This window comes from Poecilia reticulata, chromosome 12 (genome assembly GCF_904066995.2).
Source record: "Poecilia reticulata chromosome 12, P_reticulata-male-v2, whole genome shotgun sequence".
Taxonomy (NCBI): Eukaryota; Metazoa; Chordata; class Actinopteri; order Cyprinodontiformes; family Poeciliidae; genus Poecilia; species Poecilia reticulata.
The window spans coordinates 12,958,549-12,978,716 of record NC_088841.1 but is presented as its reverse complement, the minus strand read 5'-3'; the positions used below and the strand labels follow the sequence as shown (position 1 = coordinate 12,978,716).

Here is a 20,168-nt window from a genome sequence, read left to right as displayed (position 1 = left end):
CACTATAACAAACATGGAAACTTAATCATACAATTCACATAATATGTAAAAATGCATATAACTTTTTTCAAAGTGTTTTACTTCTTTCTATTGTTCCTATTTATACAAGCAACGTTGAAACATTTATGCCAGTTCAAGTATGTGATTAGACAAAAATGCAGCTGCTCAGACCATGGTTACTGTGCATATAAAAACTGCCAGGCTGTTTGTTGGATTGCATGGTACTAGAGTGCTGGTTGGCTAGATTTAGTCGAACATTGGTTTAATGGTTTGGAGAAGAAACCAGAAGGGACCTTGTTATTCTTCAGAGAAAATGGATTTATGGCAGTTTGGTGAAAGATGTTTTATTTTAACATAATTGCTTGTTTTGGAATCAAGGTTATAAGCTACTATTTACAAACTATTCTTTATATTCTCATTCAACATAGCTTTGGATGTACATTCAGCATATCTTTATCCCACTTTTTGTGTGAAAATCCGGTACAATCAGGTATACTGGGTAAATCCATGAACTACCAGAGGCTTTATTGTTACATATTGTTACACAGCATATGACCCAGGTCTTGGTCAGCAACATAAGCTTAATTGGATTGTTTTTAACACGGCAGTTTTTATAGTGTGTGACACAGATGAATGTGTTTTTTTTTTCTTTTTTTAAATAAAGCAGCTATCTGATATCCGACATCCAAAGGTCCCCGAGGAGCACATTTATCCACAGCTGTCTGCCTGCGGTTGGATCAAGAAGATGCATGTTAGCATCAGGTTTAAAAAGCCACACTGAGTCTGGTGGGATAAAGGAGTTAACCAGGAGGGCACTGATAGGTGCTCTCCTTTTAGAAGAGAAGAAGAGGATTTTTGGCCTATAGTATTTAACAAGATGCTGAAGTAAGGGCGAGGGTGCCTTTTGAATTTAAAACCGATAATGGAAGAAGGAGGGGAGAGAAAAGACAGAAGCTAAAAGGCGTGGCTTAGAAGGAGTAATGAAAGCAGAAGTAGCCTGAGGTGAAAGAATTAAAAATGAAAAGGTCCCCTCTATTAAACTTTCCTAAGCTCAATTACAGTGATAAAAGACTTCTATGATGAACCATTTGAACAAAGAACATTGAAACAGAACATCAAAGCAAAAGTACATTTTGCAGAATCTTGCCTGAGCTCCATAACACACTGAAAAACAGAATGTGAAGTCAGTCTGGTTTTCTTCTCCAAATGTGATCTGTATTCCCCTGTAGTGTTTCTACAAAGTAGGCAGACTCCACTGAGGGCCGGCCAAAGGCTACTACCACTGCATTTTTTTCCCCCTCACCCCTGTGAATCTGCTTTGTTGCTTCTTCTCTTGCCCTACATTGGTGTCTTGTTTGGTGTGCTGAGTGTACAAAAGCACCAAAGAGGATTCTGCTAAAGTCAGCCTCACCTGCACTGGCCTCTCTATCATTAGAACTTACATCAGTAAGGCACCACTGAGGTCTACTGGGATGGTATACAAGCATGTTCTTTTCAAGAATGTGTGCAAAGGTGTAAGGGTGTACTTGTATTTGTCCCCTATGATAAAAGCAATACTTTTCTGATGGAGAGTAAGCAATTCAGGAAAAAAAAAAGTTTTGCATGAGCAAGCACATATTGGTTTTGAGTTGTGCTTTATGTCAGTTTTGATTTATAATGAGAGATGTTTAAGAATTGTGCTTTTCTCAAAGTTGGGTTGGTCAAAAACCAAGAAAATGCATATAAATGTTCTGTTTAGAGCTTTTACAAGTAAAACAGCTAATTAGAAACTCCAAGCTTGCATTTACAGAATCTCTGCTAATTGTAGGTCAATCTAGTTCAAGTTAGATCAACTTAAGTATTTTAGATTTTGAACAAACAATAAAAAAATTAATTACAAAATAATAATATCAATCCCTCTTTATTTAGGAGGTAGTGGAAAGCTGCAGGTTGAATATTAACGTTAGCTTATTTAGCTATTTGTTGTGTCCAACACAAACTGTTTACAGTGTTAGAAAAACACAGCAGCGGCCATACCTCACTTTGTCTTGACATACAATAAGCAATCGAAAACTCCTTTGACAACAACTAATGGGTTTCCTGAGAGCTTGTTGTGCCCCCTTGGCTGTGCCACGATGGATCATGAGTTTTATTGTCTACATCAAGGCAATGCAAGGCAAGTTCATTGTGCTTTGCATAATGAAAACATAAAAAATAAAAATAAAAAAAAACAAGCAACATTACATCTCCTCAAATGTAGAGTGACCAAAGGTCCTCTTTTCATTTTTCATGTTTTGTCCGGGGCATCTGGGGGCCTCTCTTTGATTGATGAAAATGTCCAGGTTTTGATCGTTTTACAGGGGACAAATAGCCATCCTTAAATTGACTAGAGTAATACGCAAAATACGAAATCCTTTCTTAAATGTAACGTTCTTATCTGCTCACAGATGGAACAGACAGCGTGCTGCGCTGCAGCGCTTCATAGGGCAGTGCTGCTTATGTTTGCAAAGCACAAGTGTGGCTTTATGGATGAACCAGAAAATAAATTTCCTTCATACCATCCTGGTCAGGACAAATGAGTGGCAGTCTGCATTTTGCACATGACTGACATATGTGTTTCTTTGTATGTCTAAGGTACCAAAGATCCCTAAGTCACATGAAAAAAACTATAAAAATAGACTATGCAAAGTGAGAGCTTATGTATTCAATTAAATAAGAAGGTGACAATGAAAACTAAAGTCTACAGTGTCATTTTTTAAAAGTGTATCAGAGACTGCTGCTTTTTATTTTCATTATTATATTAGATGCAAAACATGGTTTTGTACAATTTTGCACTGACATCCAAATCTAGCACTATGGTTCAGCCTGTATTCATGTGGCTGTCATTGAACACTTTGGCGAGAGAAGCCTCATAAGCGTGGTGAGCACAGACACAGGACTCAAAGACATCAAAGCAGGAAAAACACCTGATAAGAGTGATGAGTTTACTATTTGAATTTGATCAAACACAATTACAGGCAGAACGTTGTGGGTGAAAAATGTGGGTGAAACTGTTGAGACTGCAGGAGGAGGCGCTTAATCTGTGTACGATATCAAATAATGCCACTGGGGATGAGTTAGTCACATGATGGTAAATTCTGGTTAAAAATTCTGAATTATTAAATGTTTAACTCTTTGATGATAGCTTTTTCTGAAATCTATTTTTTTATATATATTTTTGCAAAGTATTACAACCCACATCCAAGAAGACATATCACATTTTTATCAAATTATTTTTTGGAAATTGCTATAATTTTCTATCACAAGAGATGCAGGAAAAAGTGTCAGAGTGACAACAATTTGGTTTGGTTGTATTTAGCCTGGAATAACAGAACTGCACCTGCAGCAGAGCATTGCCAGTCAGCTGGAGGGAGTCTGCTACATTTTCCTGGCTTACAAGAAAAACAACTCAACTATATCCAAATAACTAGATGAAATTGTGCTTTTTGTTCAAAAAACTTTTTTTTTTTTTTTTGCAAAGTTATCACTGAAAATATCACACCATTCCTTGCCTACACTCAAGAAATGTAATTTATTTAGGAATGACTTCTTCTTAAAAAGTCTTAATTTGAGGACCACCATGCCACAGATTATACAATGACCATTAAAAACAGTTTGACCCTCACTGTCCTTCAGGACTCTGGCAGAACTTTCACATTGTCTCCATAATTCCTACGTTGTAAAGTAACGTATGCTACTACAGGTTCACAATAGCTTTCTATTTACAGAGGCTGATTAAATAATGCATGAGATACTTCTGTGTGTACAGTGAACAGTGTGTCTTTTCTCCCATGCAGTCAGCACACCATCAGCACTTTGATTTAAACACCAATCTGAGTGAAACACAAATCATTTCCCTGTCTGGCTCAGACATGCTTGTCGGATTTTGTTGGGCTTTCTTATGCGAAAATTGCATCTCAGCATAACAAATAGGCCCACTGTGCTAATCTGTGATTTTGTGATTATTCATAGTTCACACACTTGCGCTGTTACACTGTGCGTCTGACGCCGTCCGTTCTTGTCTAAAGAAAACCATTTAAGGTGGATCAAAATACAATTTTGGCACTCAGTGTTCTTATGTTACTCCAATATGCGAAGAGGAGTGTTAATGCAGTGAGGCGCCAAACTGGCACAACATTGGCAGCACTGCACTCAATTGAGAAAACAAATTATTCATGTTAAGAGACTCAGTCAATGTGCATTTCCATTGCCTCTGCATTTTGATGGAAGGCAGAAAGTGTATCACACATTCATGTGTTTGAAAAGAGAACAAACCGATGTGTCTTCATTCACAGACATAAAAAAAGGAATTTAACCCATTTGGGCTTTTGGGTCCAAGAGTCAAAATAGACGTATACTTACAAAGACCCTCGCACTGTTTTGGCTGTCAGAGTGAACGTACACATTTAAATGCTGAAGTTGCCTTTGCTTGTATTTCCATCACTTGATTTATATTATATGATGAGCAATTATATATTATAACGTATAATTACACTCAACATTGCCTGGATTGTGTTTGACTCTGCACAAAGCAAGCCTACGGGGAACAGTAAGAAGGCCTGCTTTACAACTGAATTTCACATTATTACACTTGTTTTAGTTCATCTCAGAAGGCAAATTATCCACATGTCCTTTGGCAAGACTTTTCTTTTTTATATTCAAAAAAAAAAAAAAAGATGTTGAGCTCCTCTCCCCTCCCTTAACCCCACTTTTCTACAGAACCTCTGGAGTTTTGAAAACGAGTTCTGTAATTGTCCTCACTCCCTCAGCCTTCATCTCGTGTCGACCCCTCACTCATGTATTCCCATACTCCATCTTTCTGTCACCCCAGCTCCCCTAAAGGAGGATCAAGAGAGAGGCCCCTTTCCAATTTCTCGCCGCCTCTAATAGGCACTTTTCTGTGTTACATGATCACCGGGTGTCAAGATTAAAGAATGGCTACTGCTTCCCAGGGCAGACATGGATGGGAGACAGAGAAAATAGCACTCCATAATTACTGATAAATCGAGAGCCCCCCCCCTTTCCACTTCGTCCCTATCCACCTGGCCCTGGTGTCAATGTGAGGGGCTGAGCAAGTTAAACTGAGGAAAAAGAGTTGACCACGCCAGGCACTTTTTGTACTGCTGATGTAGCAGTTAAGTTTGGGCAATTCAGGGCCAATTGAGTGACTTGGAGCTTTTATTCACCCTCTGTTTGTGGAATATACAGTCCTAGACACAAGGAGCAGCAGTAGCCAGAGCACAAACGGCTCACAGCGCAGCAGAACTACATTCTGGTAAAATCTAGCAAAGACAGAGAGGCACTTTTTTTTTCCTTTGATCTCTTACAGGGTTATAACCTTTCTGAGAAAGCATAGCAAGCATCCCTGTCCACTAGACGCAACACAAGTACAATGTAAGAGACAGTGGTGGATTAAAAGGAAAGGGAAGAGGGTGGGGAAGCAGCTGGAGGGGTCTCTTCTCTCCACCAGGCAATTGTGATAGGTTGCCAAGTGGCAGTCCACTGCCATTGTTCATTAATAATCCAAACAGCCACAGTGGAAAACAACATGATGTGAATTGAGTCCAACAGAGCATGAAAGAGTCTTCTGCAGTAACATGCGTTAGTTCTGTCGCCTCACAGGAAATAATCTGAATATTTAGTTCAGTCAGTGGGTGATAATGAAACCCTGGACATTACAATCACCCACAGTCCTTCTATGGAATGCTTCATCTTATTGTGTAGATGGGTTCAATCCACCCCAACTAATGGGCCATGAGTATAAACTTTATTGTCCTGATAATGATACAGAAAAGTCATTTCTCTTGATTTATAGCAAATGAAAGTGTGTCCCGATTTACCATTATCTGCTTAGGGCGGGGGATTATTTTGTTTTACTCCACTTCATCAGGAGCAAATGAGTACTAACAATTTCCAGAAAGTATCACGGTGGTGGTGCCATTAATGGCCATTCTGTCCAGACTCCCTGGTTCAACAGATTTCATGTGCAGTCTAAGGCCAGGCAGATGTTAGGCCCTCTATATCTTGGAGAACAGATCAATAAATATTTTTGTAGTGGCCTTTTGCAGATCACACCACCATCAGCTAGGTCCACACTTACAAAATAAACTGACAAAATAATTCAGATATTATGCCTAATCAAATGGCAACATCTGCAATTGAAATTAGGTAGACATATTAAAATAAAATCGACTCTATCTACTCTATATTACTGTTTGCTTGCTGGATGGCCCTAAATTGTGTAGAAGCATAAATTAATAAATTGTTTCCTGGTTAAAATGTAGCTGCATTAATATAAAAGTACAGATGAATTGTAAATTTTTTGCCCTGCTCTGACCTTCTTCATTACTATTGATTTTAAGCCATATACAAATAAATTGTGTTGTAGATCTGAAATATATAATGGTGGGGGGAAAAAAAACTGCAGCTTTCCTCCAACATAAATCTTTGCCTGTGTAGCTTTAAGAAATGTTCTTGTTCATAAAACATACGGATGGAAAAGTTGAAACATAAATAAAAGCAAGAATTTTCTTGTTTTAGCACTGCAAATGTAGAACATCTCCTTTGTTTATTTTTCTAAGTTTGTCTTTTGCTTTAAGCACTTCTTGTTATACCCAGACCTTCGGAGACTGTTCTGACAGTTGATCTAACCTTTTTTTTTTCCCTCCAAAATGTCCCTGCTGTTTAGGATTGATCTTAAGTCTCTAAGACAGCTGGTCTTAGTAGACGAAAATAATACCTTTGCCAAATTCCTGAAAATGAAATTGACATTTTTCAAGGAGAGTGTCCTCCACTGCATTTCTAAACTGCAATGGATCTGGAATTATAAAGAAATGAAAGCAAGTGTCGATTTCATTGATATTACATTTGGGTTGTCAGTACAAGCACAAAAAAGACTGCAGGTTAACATGTGCCTTTCTGATCTCAGTTTAGTCAGTTTCTTGCAGCACCTGCTTTCTTAATCCACTTGCAATGTCAGCAGACAGTGCAAGCGTAAATGGGTAGGCATAATTTTTAATATCCAACTTTTTAAAATGTTTTTACTTAGGTAATATTTGTTAGTTGAAATGCTTTCAAATACAGTCAGACAACGAGTAGAAGAGATTGGAAACATAAGGCAAGAGCAGGGGGCATATGGCTTGTAACTCAGATCCTCAGTTGGAATCAAATGAGGAAATGGCATGACTCTGTTCCAAGCACAACCATTAGCTACAGACTGTACCTCAACCTGTCTTCACATTTGTTACCTGCTACTTTCATAGTCATTAAAGAGCATTAGATCAGCTCAGATGTACTTTATCTGTTCCGCAAAGGGACTGTTGCTTTGAGCATGCATTTTCTGACTCTGTTCAAAGTGAAGTTTAAAGAACTTCAAGCCATTTACAGTGGAAGATGTGCTGCAAAATAGTTGCCTCTGGGTAGTCCCTTGTTTGTACATTTCAAAATGTGCATTACAAATGATAAGACTATGGTTTGCATACAATGCAATTTATTCTTGTCTAAATCATAAACACAGAACGTAAAGATCACTAAAACGGAAAGCAATGAAAGCAGTATTTTATGTTTTAGATTATGTTTTATTCATTTACTTTTTTATATATATATATATTCTTCATCCTGAGGCTGAACTAGTTTACATTCAGCAAGAACTTGGAAAATGTTACAATCTGTGAGATTAACTTACCTTTAAAGCTCAAGTAGCCCTGGAAATGTAGCTACATTCAAAGAAGTAAAAAAAAAAAAGTTGAATATTAAAGTTCTTTTTCTCTTTTTTATTTAAAAGTGTACAATGTTGTTGGACTTACAAGTAGACATAAAGCTGAGAAAGAGAATGAAAGAAAGTTGAAGATATATGACTACATAGCAGAAAGTTGAAGATATATGACTACATAGCAGAAAGTTGAAGATATATGACTACATAGCAGAAGCTCTGAAAGTCCTAGAGGCTTCGAATGCAATGCCCGGCGATCACAGGTATAAAGAAATCTCTGGTCAATCAATGTTTCTCAAGCTACGTATGACAAGATGTGGCGCTTAAGTAGACAAGCTCACGTACAAGGAATGCTAATGGGCTCCTGGTTCACCCACTGGGACATGCCGGACTGGCATTAGTGAACATGAGGCATCTATGTTTAGAATTCTAATTAATATACATGTCTGCTGTTGTGGCAGATTTTCAGCCTGAGCCGTTTAAAATATGCTCCATGTGCAAGAGACACACACGGATATAGACACAAGCAAGGTCAGGTACATAAAAAGGGGGGAAAAAAAAAATCTATAGGTGGGTACTTTTGTGAAAGTGCTGTGTCAGGTCATTTCATGTGCTACTTTTGGAGTCACAAGCGCAACGCCTTTAACAGCACCAAAGCTGTTGAGGTATAAGTATGCAGTGCTAATCAGGCACATTTCCCACAAATTATGCCCCATTTTGCTTAGCTAGTTAGATCGGTGGCAGAAGACACTACTGCTCTGACAAAGCGTTTCTTTAACAGATCAGGAGAAGAAACAAAACAATTGTTTCTGCAGTGAAACATTCAAAAACATTGCCTGCCAGTTACTTTTATTCACATAGACAATAACAAATTATTAATATAAGGTTAAATATTAAAAACATATTACTCATTCATTGCTTTGAAGTTCTTCTTCTCTTAGCTTGTCAGTTATATTTATCACTAACTTCTAATTTTCCAAGACACTTAGTCAAAGAAATGGAAAAGCTGCTTCTTCCTAACTGTTTTTTTTTTTTTTTTCGTACTACACTTCATCTTCAACTTGTGCAGATTTAGGGTCTTATCTCTGGGATTACTGAAGACTTTGAAAAAGGAATCAGCTTTCCTTCGTGTAAATAACTCTCCTGTTGACATGGTTATGTAATGCTACAAATGTTATAAATGCCAGAATTACAAGAAAAGATAGCTTAAACAGCACAACATTCCCAGTAGTGTTTTATAAGTACAGAGCAATAAAGAAAAAATTAACGCACAACATTACTAGAGCTGCTGTAATTGAACTTAAAATGTTTATAAATCAAAGTAGTATTTTTAACACTTTTTGATCTAGATTATGATGAGCTTCGCTGAATAACGGACGATAATGCATAGCATGTTTTGAAGGAGAAACTATCTGGCCAATTGTTAAGGAGACAGCCAGATGACCAACCTGACAAAGCGAGGACGCTTAAAAATGCCAGAAAAATGGAGGCCGGGCAGTGAAGCAGTAGCAGAGCGCAGCTTTGTCCTTTTTTTTCACTGCTAATGTTTGTCCCTTTTGTAACTGTATGGGTAACTTACACCTGAAGGCATACAAGCAACACGTACACCCACAGACTGACTTAAAGATGTAGCTGATCGTACTGGCATTGCTACAAGTTAACGCCTATAAATAAATTACATCTACACTCATCCAAAATTACCTAAAAAGCCAAGGAAAACATTTTTTTGGGGGGGTGAATGTGTCCTTACCACCATATTGAAGTTTTTTCTGGAATCTGCAATATTATTTCGACTCCAGTTTGAATCTGATCAGTTGTTTGCAGCTTTGCCGATAGCTACTGCCCTAAACAGCAATTTAGGTCACTAACGTTGGGAGCCCCTGGCATCGACCGACCGACAGTCCTCTGAGTCACCCGCATCACATCGGCCATGGGTCAGTTTATGCCTCCAAACTTGCTAAAAAAAAACAAAAATTTCTAAGTTGCTTAATATTTCAAAATTAGAGCATACTGTATGTGATAAAAATAGCCCACTTCACATTTTCATCCAAGCGGCATATAATAAATCCCAGATGATCTGAAATACTACAGAAAATGTTGCTTCATTGTTAAGAAATAATTAGAGGCACCAAATATGTTCCAGTAGCAAGTACTCCACACTTCTTAGTCATCACAGGAAAGCCTGGAAAGAGTAACACTTTCTCTGCAAGAGTCCTAATTAAAAAGGTTTAGACAGATTATCTTCCCATGATTTTTCACATTTTAAAGATGCCAATTTCTATAAAGACAGTTAAGTGAAAAAAAACAACTCTTCTTGACTTATGGTCTGAAGCAAAATGTGAGAGGAAAATTTGCCAATTGTACTAACGAGTTGATTATGACCCCACAATATACCATTCTGAAGTCTTATCCTTCCTTAAAACACTTTGTTGGATCAATACATTTGTGGAAGGGAAATTAGTTTTTCTGTAGGACTTATACATTTCTGTATTTTCTTTGTATGAGTTCACTGTCAGTGGCATGTGCTACTTGTTTACCCGACAGCTAGAAAATCAAGAAAAGTTCAGATTGTCTCTACTGAATGTTAGGAAGTGAAAACTAACTTTTGACATGTTGTTATTTTATTTTATGCAAGTAAAAACTTAAAAATATACATTATTCATCTAAATTATTTCATCATCTTCTTAAAATGCCTGTCACATTTAATATCAGAAGCCTTTGACGTTTAGTTAAAAATAATTTTAAATCTAAAGCTGCTACGGGTGTCAATTGTCATTGAAGAAAATGCTTTCATACTAAAACTTAGCACTTCCATTTCCCACATTTTCCAGTAAAATAACAGTGTCCAGTAAAATAACTTTTATTACTAGTAAGTCAGAAACTCAGTCTTGAGTTTGTTGCTAAACAAGTGCAGCTTATGACGCTTTTTAATGTTTTTTTTTTTGTTACATCTGGAATCAGTGACTTTCACAGAGAAGAGGAAAACTGAGACTGCTGGTAATTCTCTCTGCCTCATTACCATAGAACCTCTCTCACATTATAAAGTCCAGTCATCTGATACATTGTTAATATTAGGATAATAATAAATGCACCTTTAGCAACATCCCAATTATGCTGTACTTGTCACATATTAATATATTGATAGAGAGCTCTTTAAAAAATGCAAAGATAAAATTTTTGTTGGCACAGTTTTGTTGAAACATGCAGGTTACACACATCAAGGAAAGAGCTTTAAACAAGTATTTAGAATATGTATTCTGTACTAGAAAAAAAATATGAATTTAAAAAGTTGAACTTCACTGTGAAAAAATAGTGAAGAAATATTTTTTTTTTGCATGCAGCATGTCAAAAGCAACTTGTATAAGAGTAGATGAACATTTTTATTGCTGTAGTAAGCATGAGAAGCAAAGAAGAGGAAAACAAAGGTACTGTTCTGTCTGTAATTGTCCACCAGGGTAGACCCCAGAACATCAAGACATCATACTCCCCGTCGTAAAGCGAGGTGAAATTATTCCAATAAGTTCATAACTAGTGCTGTCACTAAGCCAGCAAAACCAAGGAGGTGTCAGGCAAGATAAATGACTGTAGTTACTTCTGTGTTGTGAGCGTTATCATATTTGAGCACTAATGACTTGAGTTTCCTGGCAGTACATAATAGGTCCGGGAGGCAGAGGCTCAGTTTAGTGTCAGTTTTCAGTCCAGTGTTTCCGTACCTGGCAAGTATCAAGAGCTGGGTAAAGATATGTGAGTGTGTTTCCCTAATCTAAGTGTCCCAAAAGCACACAGGATTCCTTTAAAAGGAATATATTAAAAGAATGTATTAATTATTTTAATATCATCTACAGATGCTTTTTTATCAAAGTAATCATGCTGGAGCAGTCGGCTTACCATGTGAAGCACAGGTGAGCACAAATCTTAAGAAGGCATAGTAAAACTAACCAACAACATATTTTATTGCATTTTCTTCTGACAGAAAAGTGCTTCTTTTCTGTCAGACTTTAAATAAGAACTTAAACTTATTGTCTAAAAGTGAACATGCATGCTAGTTAGAATAAGGAGATTTGTTCAGCTCCAACTGCTTGGATTGGTTCATTCACGAATATTCAAGCTGAAAGCAGCTGGTGTAAATTAAAAAAAGGACTTGGTGAAGGAATGGAGATATACAATTTTCAAGCTGTTGATATACAGTTATAATTGTGATTTTTGAGCCTGTTTTAAGTATGTATGACGCTTCACACATACTTTGGCTTTGCAAAGCACTTAATTGGCTTATTTCTTAACAAAAACATGGCTGCCTTTAAAAATTAATATTACTTCACAGTTCTATTCAAATGAGGATTTTATTTGGGATCTGCAAAGAAAAATAAAACACAGGTTTTCCTTGAAATTTGCCAAATTACCCTTGTGTTGACCAAAAATTTTATTATTCACTTGTGTTCATTTTTCTAAAGGCTTTAATTAAGCCTTGAGCTGAGAACACTTTTTAATTTTTTTTTATTTTTATTAACAATACAAAGCAGTGTTTGACCTGTGTGGTCTCATACAGCTGTCAGCTGTAGCAAACAGGTCAAATGGTATCCAAAGGAGGTCAACTAAATCAGTTGCTTTTCTAAAATATCATGGACATGCTGCTATTGGAGAGTTTATGTCATGTGTCTTTGTTTGTTTCTAATAAAAAAAACATATCTTTCCAAAACTCTTGGGGAGTAACCTGCTGGCCATCACAGCTGCTTCCGGCACCCAATGAAAAACGACGACGCACCAACACAAGAATACTAAGGTAGACGGAGGGACGCGCAGAGAGAGAGCTTGGCGTCGGTGCTAAAATGGTCGGCACCATTTTAAAGTTTGTTTATGCTGTTTGAAATAAAAAATTGAAGATTGAAAAGACAGCATGTGCAGAATATATATCATGACTTTCACATGAATACATTCTCCTTGAACCTTTTCATACTTTATCATTTTATAACCACAAATATCAGTGATTATTGGGGAAAATCTATGTGATACACTAATACATGGTACTGCATGTTAAGTGGAACAAAAACGGCACACACTTTGATATATTTATTTTATATGACAAGTAAAAATTTTGAAAGCATAGCGTATATTTGCTTCAAGCCATAGACATGACAGTTTTAAACTCCCCTTTCTTAGCAACAACAGCGGCAAGTAAGATTAAATTGTAGAGCTTCTGCATATAGCAATTTTTTCAAGTCTACAGATTCTAAAGTCGGACTTAAGTGAAACTTTGAGATCGGAACAAATGTATTCTACCCAGGTCTCCTGATGCTGCCATTACAGTGTTTTGTGGTGTGTTTAAATTCTCTGACACTCTTAGCATTTTGTATTTAGCCCAACAAACTCGATGGGTTGTTGGTGCATGACACATTGTTCCAAATGTCTGTTTGGTGTCTACATGACATGTGGCAAAATATAATTGTTACTGTTGAGTTTCTTTTAACAATTACCTTCTAATTGCCACAATTCTATAGAAGGCCTAATTTGAAACATGACTCATATTTATCCTATCAACAGATTGTCTCACATGAGCTGTGAGTCTCTGCAGCTCTTGCACTTATACTCAGATTAATTTGAGTCGATGTAGAGTTACAGATTAGGTAACTATAGAAGGTAATTGATTGCACAGGATTTTACTTTCAGGTATCAGAGTAAAGGCATCCGAAAATACATTCGTGCCACATTTTTCAGATTTATATTTGTAAAACATTTAAAGCCATGTGTTCTTTTCGACCATACGTTACCATGTCTGAGTCTCCAATCACAATCATTGCATGAGAGAAAATGTGTGAAAGGTTTTAGGGGTAACAATACTCTTGCAATACACTGTAGGTAAAATTCTGCCATAGTGTAGTTATTTTTCACAGCAACATGGTTTGAAAGCATTTTCTCTGTGAAAGAATTTGGAAGAACTGCTGCTGCTGCATGCTCCTGTCTCAGCCTCTGGAAGCATGATCAACATGGGGTCATCTAAAGCCATGACACAAATATAGCTTTAAGCTACTGCTGGCATTTTCATTTTGGAAATGTGATTTAGACAGCTTTCCTTTTGGGAGTGATTACACGTTGCCAGCATTTTACCATTGAAAAGGCCACCAAATTGAATGAAGCATGCCGGATAAGGCAGCTTTTCTTCTGCAATTCCAGCTGCCAGAAGGTTTTGTTTATTTACTTATTTTCATGCGTTTTGCTCTGCATATGTGGAAAGGAGGGCAGGACGAGGGAAAATCGATCTGCGCTCACAAATCTTTTAATTTCAAACACTGGTTTAACATTTTTATTTAATCTCAAACAAATGCCCCCCACCCCCTGCTTTAAAGTTGCATTTTGGGTCACGCTTGCTCATATTAATGCAGCTCTCCTAGGAGGAAAATGTCAGATAGAAATTGCAGCAATTGCAGATAAAGCTTCCGGGCTTATTTCAAACAAAAGCTCGTTCTCTAATTTCATAGAGTTGCTATCAGTATCATGCAGAGTTATCTCGCCCCTGGCCACATCATGACAGCCGGTGTAAAAGAGCAGGAGCTCCCCTCGCAGGTAGCGCGCGGAACAGCAATCAGAGCGAGTTGATGGAACGGCAACTTTGCCTCGCTGATGACGGGCTCACGCGCACAGGGCAGCGACAACAAATTCGTGTACGTGCTCTAAAGCTCAGGACAGGCCAGAACTGACAAAAAGGCAGAGGTTTAACTTAATTCCAAATAAAGATGGAGGTTGCAGATTAATAATAATGACAACATGACTTCCATTGATTGATTGATTTTTAAAACGCAAGACGTTAGCCTTAGGTGATGGAGAGCGCAGTTTCTTGAGTGAAGTGATCAACATGGATGGCAAAAGCCACTAGAGAGTGCATTCAGGATGTGATCGCACAGGAACAGTGTTGCCGACTGCTCAGTGAACCGCAGGCCCGGTCAAACACCTCCATTCACAATGTTACCTTTGTAATTTCCGTCTGCTGAAGCGGCATTACATGCAAGCCTTAAATATGAGATCACTGTTCCATGCCCTTTTAAAAACGGCGATTTCGCAGCATCACCTCCACGAGATGCTGCCCCGCAACATCGCAGTGGAGAGCGCACGTAATTTGTAAGACAAACTCATTTGCATAAGGTTCGGAGATGAGTGCTTTGTAAGTGTGTGAGACTTGTCTACGTTTTATTATTTACCCGATGGATATTCGTCGACATTCTGTCCGGGCGGAGCTTGGCAGGACTTGTAGGGCGAATATTTAAAGGTAGCTTCGCCAAGACGGAGACAGGAAAAAAAAAAAAGAGAGAGAAAAGAAAATTTCCTCCATCCTGTAAAAGGACACCGCCGACCACCCCAGTAACATGCTGACCACGCAACATCGCCATAATTGTGCCACAGGGTAGCCCTGCCTACCCAACCACAACCTCGTGGTCAGACGATGTGCAGAAAATGTATGTCTAAAAATGACGCCGTCGTGTTATGTGAGAGGTCCAAGTCGGAAGAACCGCACTTACCTAAAACTGACTCTCCCCTCTTTGCTGTATTTGTGCTCCAAGATTGCTTAGTTCTCTAGCCAACAACTTCTGCTGGAGCATATGTATCCAGGGCTCATGCTGGTGGCTCAGTCGGTGATGTTGGATTGCGGATGATTTGGCAATCCTTCTCATGCTCAAGAGGAAAAAATCCGTCGTTTCTGCGTGGTCTCTGGCATTGGCGCGCTGAATGTATAAAAGTACTGAAGTCCGTCGGGAGGGCAAGGGGGAAAAAGGGAGCTAGAGTAGTGATATTTATGTCGACGTGTTTGAAACTGTTCTGTTCTCTTCTCTCTCTTTTTTTTTTTTTCCTCACCGTAGGAGCCGTTTGCGGGCGGAGAGGTGTGGGATGGATATCTAGAGAGGGAGGCTGGGATTCACAGACTGAGGGCGAGAAAGGGGAGGTACAAAGAAGCCAGTATGGTATTGTAGAGGATGGTCATGGCTGACAGTGAGGGGTGGGTCCGGACTCGGTCAGACAGAGGGGCAATGGTTCTGAAGGTTGATGCGTCGTGACTTGTTTTTAGAAAATAGTAAACATTACTAAATCACAAGTAGCATATAGTTTAGTCATTTTTAAAAAATAATAATAATAATTGTGTGAAATTAAAGCTTATTAAACTTAGAAAATTTTCAGTAAATTTGAAGCTTGAATAAAGTAAAAAAAAGTTATGAATTTCTAAAAGAAAAACTCTCAGTGCACATGAAAGAAAGAGACGGTCACTAAATATAGTTTCAAAATGCAATTTCTATACTTTAAAAATACTGTTAAAATTGAGATTTTTAGGACGTTTCTCAAAAACAAGCAAAAGCATAGCTCTCCGTGGTGCTGAAATAATCTGGCACTGGCATTAAGCTGCTGTGTGCGATTTCAGGACTCAGACTGACATTGAGCTGTCCAATGTGCTGAATTTTCAGTCTGAGATTTTTTTCAGATCCAGCTATCTACACACGGTGACCACAATGCTGAAATCTACTTACCCTGTATGACGCCAATGGTGATATTTAGGTCTATACACTAAAAAGTTTTAACAGCTGAATAAGTTGTTATCTTTCCTCCATGGCAACTTTATAGAGATTGTGGTAGTAAGATTGCAAAATGTAAAAAAAAAAAAAAAAACTGGAAGAGGTAACTTTGCAAAACACTATAAATATGAACCAGCATAATTATCACTCTATCTGAAATCCACTCAATTTTTTGTTGTAAAATCAATTCAAATGTAATATTTTGTCATCAATCCACTCTGAGAAAAGAACAGTTTAAAAGAGACCATGTAATTTTAACAAAAGCGTATCCCACATAAATAACATAACATGAAAGAAACCACCACAGTATTTTCAGTATTTAGAGTCAAAACCGAATTATGTATGTAGAAGAATGTAGTTTTAGATGATTTTGACATCACAGCATTCATTCCCAGACAGATTTGCAACTCACTGGCTGTTCAATGGTCCACATGCAGTCAAGTGCTTGACACATCTAGACACGCCGATGGCCGAAGAACATGTTGTGAGCAACATTGCGTAGAATTCAATGAGGCTAAATGGATAAATGGTGCCATTACAGTCATTTGCCTGAAAGTGGTGGTGACACGTAACAAGTTTCTTTTGAAGCCAAGGAAATTAAACATTACAGGGATCACTGAATTTGCTGCATTTAATAATTCTAACAGTTGCAACTTTTACTTTGAAATTGTCCTTTTCTTTCATTGAATCACTGTCAATGTGGAATGTTTCTTTCATGACACATTATTTTTATTATTATTATTATTATTATTATTATTATAAATCAAATCAAGCAATGCAAATCAGAAAATATGGCATATTTCTGTGTTACTGCTGCTGGTACAGCAGCTCAAAGGGTATACATTTAGTGATACGTTGGTGTTTTTGTCAAGATGACCATGGTGACTCATGGGTGAAACTGCTTCACTTTGCATAATGATAAGAGTAGGCTACTTTATGTATTCATATCCTTGAGTGACAATTGTGTGTTGGAGGACGCATGATCCACAGCTTTCTCTGGTCTAAAATGTTTTATGTTTTAATATTTAAGGAGTGGGAAAAAAGTAACAAACCTACTATCCACTGTTTTCTTGTCACCAACTTTTTTTCACTATAATTGAATCTCTGTGTATTTCTCTGTAGTAGAGGGAAATACTCTCAATCTTCAGTGCAACAACTCATTGCATTCTCTTGTTTTATAGTTCTGGCTGCAAAAGTTCTCTCACTTTTGCACTCTGATAACTCAACCCTTAATTGCAAAATTGTAGTGATTGGGACCGCTAAAATCAGTTTCGTTTTTTTTTTTTTTTTTTTGTAAACATGAGACCTGAAGCTTTAAGATGGAAAAACACCTATTTTAATCTAAATAGCCTGACTTTTAAGAAAACCAAACACCTTCTGCACAGCTACCAACCACATATTATGGGCTCAAGATCTTTCATTCTTTTTGTTTGTGCTTCCTCCTAGTTTGTGATGAAGCAGAACCTGTAGGCAAACACGCTTCTTGGACATTCGGCAAGGTGGGAGCTGAAGACAAAATGAGGTGTTCTCTTGTTCTGACTCGACATTGCTATCAGACTAATAAATTTGAGGACCGTTTGCCTCAGGCTGTGCCAGCAGACCAGAATCACTGATGTATATGAGCCCCTTTTTTGGTGAAGTTGGAAAAAGTCTTAAATCAAACTGAAGCTCAGCAAAAATTAAGGCCCGTTTTCAACTACATTTTCTCATATCAGGCTGATATTTGTAATGTCAATTTCATTCTTTCTATTTCTTCTTGATTGGGGTAGTGAATTTAATCTCCTTTTTAATGATGAATTGGTGATGTGTTATTACTCACATTCTCTTTGTATTATTTTCATTACCTGTTCTCTAAAATGCATGCAGACCTCGAGTCAATATTGTTTGGAAGTTATAGTAAAAATTCTGTCTTACTGTTCTCAATGTATGCATTTAATGATTTTGTAATTTTTTATGATGTTAAAGTCAAATGTTTTGACTAGTGCTTTTGTGTGAAATTAAAATGAATAAAGTTTAGTACTTTTGTCTCATGATTTCACATATTGTATGGCTGGGGATTTAATAGGATGCTATACAGATACAAACATTAAATAAAGAATATATATTGAACATCCAATTACATAGCTTGAATGTTAAATAATTCAAGTGTTGAATTACTTAACATCCTTATTTTTATTTGATAGAATGAATCTTTACTAAATGCTATGTGATGGGACTTTAACTAAATTACTTTTATGACCCATACAAGTGGATCCTAGTTGTGATCTATTCCTTTATTCAAATGTTCTAAGATAGTAAGAATCACAACAATTTCCTTGGTTAAAATTTCAAAAGAAGTGAAATAAATGATAATTCCAATATTTAAATGTGGTATTTCAATCAAATTGAATAATGTACAGCTATCTGAGTTATTCAATTGACTCTCTAGCTGTATATTTAGAACCGTTATCTGGTTTGGAAGCAAACATCTGCCCTTTACTCTAGTCTTGTATTTTGTTCCATCCATTCTCCTATCAATTCTTACTAACTTCCCTGTCTTGCATCTGAAAAGTAAACTAATAGTATAATACTTTATTGGTAGTAATGCTTCCATACCTACTTGACCTATGTGCAAGTCACTGTATGAGCATTTGGACAATCAGTCTGGGACATGAGCTGCACATTGTATGGTACTCTAAAACCATGCAATTTTCTTGGACTTATGTCTTTCATTGTTAATTATGTAATGTTAGGAAATATAATGGTGAAACTGTTGCAGCCTCTAACACTGTATGTTAACTGAAATATATACATAGAAGGTTAAATACTACCTACAATAACTACTAAAAACATGTAAAAAAAAAATTAAACCTATATGTGGACAAAACTGTTACAAAAAAAATACCAGTTGTCACCTTATTTTACAGGATTTAAAGCTACTAAGCCAAGTTGTTGAGTTACTTAAGGGTAAAATTTGGGATGGTGGTAAAAAACAGCCAAGTTGTGATCTATTCTGGCTTGTTCAGCCAGTAAATGACTGAACAAGCCAGCACTCCCATCATTACAGAGAGCGATAAGGCAGAACCCCCAGGAACAAACTATGTTCAAACCCATGAGGGTGACGCCATGACCAGTGCTTGGAAAGTGAATGTCTGAAGCAAGGTGGTTACATGAAAAATGGACAAAGCACCTGTGCCCAGCATGTCAAATTTGGAGTTACCATCAAAGCATCCATCTTCCACATTTGACAGGATCATACTCTTGGGAAGAGCTGCCACAAGTAAAGACATTTAATACTTACCAGAAAGCCACTTTGATCAGCATGCTGTAAGTCAACTCTGTGCCACTTGCATGGCATAGGAAGAAAGCTCGTTTGTTGAATTATTATTTTCTTGTCTTCGGCACACACAAGAAGGATGAGGTCTGATGGGATGTAGAGCGAAGGTTTTGCGACAAACATGTGCAATGTGATTCCACAAAATGCTGACACCACTGTCCTCTCATCAGTCAGTGCTAACAGTGGGTGGGTGAAAAGAAGAGCAATGACGTCTGAAGAGGCCTGACATGTTGGTGTGCAATATCATTTGGCAAAATTCACCTTCAAGCTGTTTGCCCCAGGATTCAGGACTAAAGAAAACTCTAATGTCTGTGTCAGCAGTGTGGGTGGTGACAGTGACAGTGAAGGAGCCTCTAACTGAGTAGATAATTTAATTTGGAATGCTCTTTCCATTTTTGGGGGAAAATCAAGCTATCTGAAAACAAAAGTTTCTCTCTGACCCTTTTTTGGATGTTTGCTTAGTTTGCCTTATGGTCAGTGACCGTCTTCAGTTCTGAACTGACAAAGAAAATGTAGGACCTTCATGTGAGCAAGGGGAAAATGTACTGAATCCTCAACAGATGAGCTGTGC

At 37.5% G+C, this 20,168-nt stretch overlaps 1 protein-coding gene and 1 long non-coding RNA gene across 2 annotated transcripts in view; one reads left to right on the top strand and one right to left on the bottom strand.

The window, feature by feature from the left end:
* The window catches only part of brinp1 (bone morphogenetic protein/retinoic acid inducible neural-specific 1), a 123,039-nt gene extending 107,450 nt beyond the window's left edge, over window positions 1–15,589 (bottom strand). The window contains exon 1 of the mRNA XM_008424389.3: window positions 15,238–15,589. The gene's annotated coding sequence lies outside the window, so the exon portion shown is untranslated. The remainder of the gene's footprint in view (window positions 1–15,237) is intronic.
* The window catches only part of LOC103473837 (uncharacterized), a 61,847-nt gene extending 43,577 nt beyond the window's left edge, over window positions 1–18,270 (top strand). Inside the window, exon 4 of the long non-coding RNA XR_535078.3 lies at window positions 17,728–18,270. This is a non-coding gene — a long non-coding RNA (uncharacterized LOC103473837). The remainder of the gene's footprint in view (window positions 1–17,727) is intronic.
* The last annotated feature ends 1,898 nt before the right edge of the window (window positions 18,271–20,168 follow it).